Consider the following 8,811-nt stretch of genomic DNA (forward strand, 5'->3'; position numbering starts at 1 on the left):
AGCAGACTAGAGGGGCGTACACCAGAAACAAGTTCACATTGTGGCGCTCTTTGAAGAAACACCAGATGCCACGCACACTCTCTCCTACATGTAAGATGTTTAACGGCCAAGCCCTCAGGTGGAGAGGATCACAGAATACAAGAGCCAACAACAAAGCGACCGTGAAGCTCCGCCCTCCCGACTTTTATCTGCAAACGTAAGCAAAGTCGGCAAGAATGACGGATGAGGAGTGAACAAAAATCGCTCTGATCTCTTCATCCACACACACTTCTCTGCCCCCACATCTTCCTTTTCTCTTCTCCTCCCTCATGCTCCACCACCTTCACACAGGTGCGTTCAGCTTTTTTTCGCCTCCAGCACAACTTTCAGACTCCCAGACGCGCCCTGCAGCTTTATACAGACATCGCTGAATGGATCAATGCACCAAAGATCTGAGGGGAGAGATGGTTGGAGCTTATGCAACACTTTCGGCGGCCTTGAAAGCATTAAACAGCGCGAGGCCAGCTATCCCGCCTCGAGTTCGACACGGGAGTAATTTATATGGCTGGGTTTTGTTCCAGTGTTATTGGGGTTAGATTTGGGCCAAAACCAGGAGGTTCAGTTGTGTAATACACACATCAACCTACAGATACCTTTCACACAAACACAAAATGAATGCGAGCAGCTACTAGAAACCAGCTGCTCAGAACAATCTTCAATATGTCTTTCATCTTGACAATAAAAACCAAAACGCCTGCAAACGGGAGCATGTCTGTACAGGAGCCTCGCCTTTCTTTAAAACTGTTGTTTACCTTCGCTCTGGTCTTTATTGTAGCATCAGGTGAGCGGGACTCTGAAGAGTACAGAGGGAATTAAACTGTATGACAATCATGTCATCGCGTAAGCCGCAGACCATTTAGGAAATGCCTTCTTTTCTAATCCACAGCTCTGCGGTGAAAAGTGGGATCTGGCGGTTGGCTTCTAAGCGATGTTGGGTGTGTTAGGAAGGGTGGAGGAGCTGTTTGGTGTGAGGCTGCCTGTGTGTGACAGAAACAGTTTAAACAGAGACGTTAAAAAAGACACGCACATGATTAGTCCAGGATACAGTTTGGAGGCTCCCAGCTCAGTTTGAGGGGTTCACAAAGTCGTGCGACAGAACCGCGAAGGTGAAGCTGCAGAGAGCGCAGGACGCTACAGACACAGAGGCTTTAATGCCGGCAGGCTCTTATACATACATCCATGTGTGTGTGGAGGCCTATTGTTCCCGTCTGCGTGCACATATACCACTTGTGGTACCCGATTCCAGACTGAAATGCTTGTGGGCTGCTCTGTGTGGCTTCCTTTCATTGAAGGGCCCCGTCGTCTTAAACGCTGATTGCCATGACGTCAGCTCCAAACCTCAGCTCTGCCTTTTATGTGTCACTGTCACCATGTATTTCCGCCCAGTGTGTGAAAAACAACTTTCTTTCCATCGTCCCAAGTCTCTGACACGGACGGTTGGATTGAACACTGTGCTACTGTTACTGGGCCAGAACCGCCACCCAACTGGAGGCGCTTGTGCCGTTTCACACTCGCCCAGCGCGTCCAAACCAGCTGAACGGACCGAGGATGGATGAGGAGCCGGGTGAGCGTGATTTAAATGGCGGCTGTGTGTTCGTGTATGTTAACAAGGCGAGCCGGTTCTCTGTAAATAAAAACACAAACAGTCATCAGATGGGTGTTAACTGACTGTAATTGCTGGTGTAAAACCACAGCAGTTTGTCTCTCCACTTTCTGGAGTTTCCCATGTTTTTCAAATTCCAATCTGTCACTGCGACTGTGAGAAAACAGAGCTGTCATCCTCAAAAAAAAAAAAAAAGAAGTCTTCTGTCCTTTGCCTCACTGTTGAGTCAGGTCTGCTGAAACGGTATCACCTGTCCTGTGAGATCCTGCAGGCCAGAGACTCCGTTAAACTGTTTCATGCTGCAGAAACAGGAGATATGCTTCTACCCTGTGGGGCCTGTCTACGATTCACAGGAATGCCAAATCATGTGCGTCTCAAACAAGCAAACCATCAGCTAAAGGTGCTGACGGTTGTTTTGGCCAAAGGGGACGGGAGTGTACCAAATATGTGACCTGGTGGGGAAAAACCGGAGCTGTCTGGAGATAAATGAGCTCTGAAAATTGGATATTTCACTTTACGGACTGACACGCTGTTTAGTTTGACTCGTTTGAATCAAAAGTTGTAGAAACGTTTCTTTGACACTCTGAAAGCTTTACTTAAAACAAACAGTCACAAGCGTCTGCGATGGAGGAAAGTTAAGAAGGAAATATGGTTGTTCACTTTTATAGAAGCTTCTGGCTATTAACGCTGAAGCATCGGCAGGTTAAAGGGACGTCTGAGGGGAGAAAAGAAGAAAGAAATAAGTTCTGACACGAAAATCTGTTTTCAGGATTTTTTTTTTGTCTAATCTGTGATTTTTGATGCCGTATAAATTTATTGAATGAATGAATGAAACAGTGGGAGGTTTAAGAGGGACACATCAAAATGAAATGTGACTCAGACTCCACGGTGCTGTTTGTAAGACGCCAGAAGCCAAAAAGGGTTTGAAGAAAAATCTCTAACGTGTTCTCCATTAAAGGCCTGTTGTGTAATTTACTGTGTCGTATCTTCACTGTGAAGGTGGTGCAGTAGAAAGTAGCTCCCTCTGAAATGCACTGGAGAGGAAGTAAAAAGTACCATAAAACAGAAATACTCAGATAAAGCACCACAAGTACTCCAGTAAATATACTTAGTTACATTCTACCAGTGCTGGAGATCAGCTCAGTTTAACGCAAAGCACTGAAGTAAAAATGTTAACACAACCCGGCCTTGTCAGAGTTAATATAATCTAATTAAAACATCTCCAATGCTCACAAAAAAACTCAAAAACAACCTATTTTTAATTCTACACTCTGGTTTTTGTACAGATTAAACAAACAAGTATAATTAGTGAGATTTAGAGCTGGATGTGGATTCTGTTGGAAAGCTGCTGCTCCCCGATTCTGGTGTTTATGTGACGCCAATGTTTACTGCAAATACATGAAGCTGGTGTTGATCTCCTCCTCTGACTCTACCGTATTATATCTTGCAAATTTGGATCATGACTTAATTTCAAAAATTAGCACAGCTTCGTCATTTTGAGTCCTGCTAAAGCTGCACATCTGTCCTCTTTCCTCGAAGCAGCAGCGCCGCCGCCGCCGCCGCCACTCCCTCGCTTTGTTGTGAGGCTGATAATCACTCTGGGTTGTCTGTGAGCCTCATTCCTGTGGGAATGTATTCTGAGACTTTGACCTCTTCTTTTTTAACCCCTGCACCAACAGTCACGCACACAGACCTTCCTCTTCCTCCTGCAGCTCTCATCTGGTCTCACTTTAGGTTTTGAGGTCTGTGTTTTTGGGGACACAACAGAGCTGCAGGATGGCTTTTATTTCTGTGGACTTCCCCAAAAAATATATTTAAAATTAATTTGGATTCTGTTTTGACCGTGCAGTCAGTCGCTTCCTGCAATAATTGTTGCAGCTCTCTTGTCCTCAGTGTCTTCAGTATCTGGCAAAACATGTTGTTCTCTTCAGCAAATCCAAGGCACTGACGAGCCAGCAAGGAGAGGCCGAGACAAACAGTTACTGCAGGATGACTGACAGCCCAGATTATGGGCTGTTTGCTTTTCTGGCACAAAAATAAAAGAAAAAAGTGCAAATGTGGTGAATTAAAGTCTGACTGTGCCAAACTTTGATGGTGACGATATATTAATCATGTCTTAAAGGATCATTTTTGCAGAAGGCAGTGATGAATGACAGCTCCAGAAAGACAGTTGGCTCTGAGGTGGATTAGTTCAAGGAGCTGCTGCAGAAAGGTGAGCGTGTTGCACAACAGATGCTGAGGGGCATGAAGCTGCAGAGCTTCGTGGAATTCCCCTCATATGTGCAACACGGATGATCCAGACATGATCACGCAAACAAACACACTCACTAGATGCCTCATGTAAATAACTGTTATTCTTTGTACAGTTTTCCAGAAACGAGAAGTGCTTCTGAAATGCGATTATTTGCTCAACAGTGGTGAGTTAGAGCACGTATAAAAGGCACCGCATGCCTGATTTTAAGTATTAGACACCATCAGGGTGGATAAAGGCTCTCTGTCAGTCAGTTTAAAAGAGACAGACTAAACACAGATCCTTCTAGAGATATTAAAAGTCAGAAATGTAATACCTAACATCATGAGAAACTGCCTTATGACTTAAAATTAAATGTTTATGCATTTGTATCCAAGATAAAGATAAAACGGCTCATCATGCACGATCAGGACATGGTGTGAGCAGAAGTGGCTGCAGACGAGAGAAGACGATACGGAGGAAGACGTGAGGAGGTTCACTCTGTTTTCTAAATACAACACAAATAAAGCTTCCTGGAAATGACTGCAAATGAACTTATACCAGCCTCAAAGGAACATTTAAGCACTAATAAAGATCATTCTTTAGATAAAAGTTGCAATTTGTATTAAAGAAAAGTGCCTATTTGTGATTTTTTTTTTCAATATAAACATCGACTAACTTTAGAAAAACAATAATATAGATTTTTTTTTCATCCTAGTGATGGTTTGAGGAGAAATATACAGGAGAAAGTTGTTCCAGGGACCCAGTTCAGTCGTCCATTTGTTTTTTATGTGTTCATCTGTCTAACTCACAGATAAAACAGGAGTTTAGACGAGCTGCTAGCCTGATTGTGTTACTGTTGAACAGCAGCAGAACGTCTCTCGTGTTTATCTTCTGCTAAACTAGCTGTGGCAGGCTTTAGATTTTCTTAAAAGTGCAGCATTTACTGAACACTGATTCATAATAATAAATGCATCCGTTCCTGTGTGCGTTTCTTCCTTCTCCACTTGTCGACCTTTAGAGGAAGAGACCCGTCGCCTCCCACCTGTATCAGCTTTCACAACATGGAATGAAGTCAGAACACCTCCTGAACTATCTCATAACTCTGGCAATCATGCAGATTATAGGGTACTGATTGGATCAAAACAACTGTGTGGAATTGAGAGCTCAGGCACCTCTGAACATTTTCTGCACAGAAGTTTGCAATCAGCACGACCAAAGAACCGATCTTCAGCTACTAGGACCACCCATCTGGGGTCTGTGGGGAGCAACGCGTTCTGTACAGCGTCGTATGTAAAGACGCTGAGAAAACTGCAAGATCAAACATGGAAGGAGTGTGCACAAACATGCTTCTTCCTCTCACACACAGTATGAGCTGGATCTCGTATGAAGCACGCCTGGATCACTAACCAAGATGACAGAGGATGAGCAGCCACAAATTGCAGGGAGCTGGGGTTAGCTGGGTGGGTGGGTGCCGTTCTGGTGGGGGGTTGGGATGGGAGGGAAACAGTTTGTGGCACCGTACCCAGGGAAAGACTGAGGTAATTACTTATTTCTCCACAGTGCTACTCAGTCTCTGTCTGAAGAGATGTTTTTAGCGTGCCATAAACCTCCCCAGACGTCAAAGGCCTCTGACGTTTCTGGACATGCGCTGACACAAATACGGCATTTTCCACAGTCCATCACCGCCGCGACTATCTGCGAGCCGAGTCTCCTTTTAAATCACTCGGCTGAAATCCTAAACCCTCCTGATATTTCCATACTCCGAAGACAGTGCGTTTGATAAATGTTTCCTGGCCTCTGGCACACTTTTATCTCAGGCTCCATTTGATCATTTTTGCCAGCCTCTGCCGCTGAAACTCGCGCAGCAAACACAAAGTAAGGAGGAATATTTATGCAGCATGATGAGTGCTGCGCCTCCACAGTTTCTTTCCGGATTAGTGCGACCACCTTTGAGGCCTTTTAAAGCCCCCTATAGTCTCTGATCAAAGCCGGATAAAAGATGACATGTGGGCACACAATCAGCCGGCCTCATTCTCCTCCTTTAAACCTCTGCTCTTATCCCTCAGTCAGTCCAGCATCGCCCAGAATGAGGAGCCCTCTCCCTGATGTGTGTGAACAATGCCAGCGCCGCACACCTCAAGCATCCCTTTGAAGCTCGGACACCAACCTGCTGTCTCAGGGTCCTATCTCCCTGAAACTGATCTGAGCTCCAGATAGCGACTGAGTGAAGCCTGCAAACGCGTAGATGCCCCAAAACCCTTCTGTGTGTTATTGAAGCTGGCAGCACTCAGAAACAGGAATGTGATCATGTGATAAAGACGACAATAAAGTGGCAGAAGCCATTGAAATCTCTCGTGTTGTTTATTTTCTCACTGCCAGCCCTCATACTCGGGACTTTACTGGGTGCTTCTTGGCTTCGCCGTGCACGTTAGCATTCTGCACAGTCTCTCACGCGGCAAAACTGTTGACATTTTGTTGGAAAGAACTGAAATGTGAGGTTTTTTCCTTAATGCGATTTCGTATTTTTATCACCCCTCATTCCACTTTTACAGTGTTTATAACCAATATGACCCATCAAGATGTGCACTTCATATGCCCACACCACATAAAGTCTGTTTATGCACTCAGTAAACGACACATCATCCATGTTGAGGTTCACTGCCGGGCCTTCCAGGGAGGATGAGCAGCAATGTTCTTGTTTCGGGTTTCATAAGCACCGTCTCTTTCAAACACATGTAATCCTGCCAGACTTACAACAATGCTCAACCAGGAGAGCCTCCAGTTTCCTCAACGTTCCCTTTGATTCAGAGAGGAAATCACATTCCGGTGTCATGTAAAAAAAAAAAAAAAGAAGCTTTGTTTATCCTTTCATTCATTACTCGGACGTTTGGCCAACATATGTGGGTCTGAAACATGTGCGGGGCAGCCCTCCACGTATGGATGGAGACGTCTTATAGAGCCCATTAGCTCACATTCTGCTGATATTACTCCCTGATGAAAGGAAATGTCTTTATTTTAGTTACAGTCACGCATTCAGGAGCCTTGTTCCTGCAGCTAAATGACGGCAGCTCCTGTGGCGTGTGGAGCACTGGAGGACAGATGTTGCAGCGAGCGCCACCTTGATGGACGTGGAAGCAGAAGCAGGTGCAGCGCCCCGTAAACATCCACATCTAAGCAACAGGCGTATATACGCTACAATCAAAGCAACATGTCCTGTGAGTGAGTCAGTGGCACACATGTTCAGCCGGAGCTCGAGGCCCGGCCTTTGGGATCGGACCGAGCAGCGGTGGCGGTTTAATGTAATTAAGGATCCTGTTTGCTTACGAGCAGGATGAGCCCCAGAGGTCAGTGGAAGAAACGTGTGCCTGGTGATTCTATCAGAGGATTACCACTTCTTCCTGTTTGCTTCCTCTCGGCCATGCAGCTGTGCTCAGATGCCAGCCAGAAACTCTGTTCTCACAGATAGTAGACGCTAATTACGGCCCGGCGTTCTGAGCAATTTCCCTTTTTCCCTTCACATCTGGTTTATCTTGGTATTTTGGTATCTGTCTGCTGTTGAGGATGTCACTCTTCCACCTTCAGACTCTCCCTTTCCCGCTCTCAGGTCCACAGCTGGGTCTGTGTGCCAGCGGTGAGAACACACATCTGTCCGGTCACAGGGAAGGTATCAGTTCATTGATGAAGGCTCAAGATGAAGCAACATTTTGGCTCGAGCTCTTTTTTTAAACTAGCCAATGAGCTTTATCTACGCTGGCTGCCATTTCCTCCGTGCATTTATCGCGTGTTATTTACTTTCTCCTTGCACCTCTCTGCAGGTGTTCCTGGTTCTGGAGCTGCAGAGGTCCGATCTGCAGGTTCCTCCAATCTGTCTGGTGTTTAATTTCTCTCCCCTTCACCCCCACCCCGACGGGTCGAGGCAGACGTCTGGCCTCCCTGAGCCTGGTTCTGCTGTAACGTCTCTTTCTGTTAAAATGATTTTTTCCTCTCCATTGGTGCGAGTATCCTGAAGAACCTCTGGAAAGCTGTTGTGTTTGCCATGTATGATGCTGAAGGGCCTTATCTTTAATTCTTAAATGAGCCAGGTTCATCTCTAGAACCAGAATCAGGTAAATCTGGATTTTATGTAAGTTTGTAGGGTTTTAACTGTAATATTTAAATCGCTCAGGTTCATTCGTATCATAAATACTTCACAATGATAAACACAATGTAAATAACAGTGACCGGACTTTATTCAACTTCTTTGCCCAGAAATCTTTGACAATAGAGCATCACTTTAGACGCAATCAGCAATTCTGTTCTTTAAATACAAAGAGACTAAAGCACACGATAGCTGCTTCCTCCAAAGTGAGACTGAGCAGTTTGGATCAAACCACACAGACAAAATCATCATCACATCAAATTGCGTTAAATGCCTCGGTGTTACCATCTATGAATGTTTGCACTTCCTTTCTTAATCCTGTGGCTGACACTGGAAGCTTTCATCTCCCCCTCTGATCTGGCAGCCTTTGAAACCAGCAGCACCACACCTGTTCATCCCAGACACTTAAACAGCACGAGAGCCGCTGAACGCACCCCCACGTCCTCGCTTTGTTTGACATTCCATCACACCACCGGCCAAGGAGCTCAAAGAGATATGTGGAAAACTGGGCTGAGCAGAAAAACACAGGACCTGAGGTGTGAGTTTTACCGACCAGACACTGCAAAGGCAGCTGGCTCAGACATTCCTGTACTCGCAATCAGTGCATTTTAGCAACCAAATCCATGAGCAACAGCAATTTATTGTGATAAAAGCCTTTTGTTATGGAGCATAGTTTATTTTGCAGGCAGCATTTAGGAACCTCCTACAATTACTCCAGTAAAAATGAAGAAGTGAACAGAGAGCCTCAGTAAAAAGTCACTAAACAAGTATTGCATGTTGCTGTAAGGCCATAAGAAA

This window comes from Stegastes partitus, unplaced genomic scaffold, assembly GCF_000690725.1.
Source record: "Stegastes partitus isolate 25-593 unplaced genomic scaffold, Stegastes_partitus-1.0.2 Scaffold528, whole genome shotgun sequence".
In the NCBI taxonomy this organism is placed as follows: Eukaryota; Metazoa; Chordata; class Actinopteri; family Pomacentridae; genus Stegastes; species Stegastes partitus.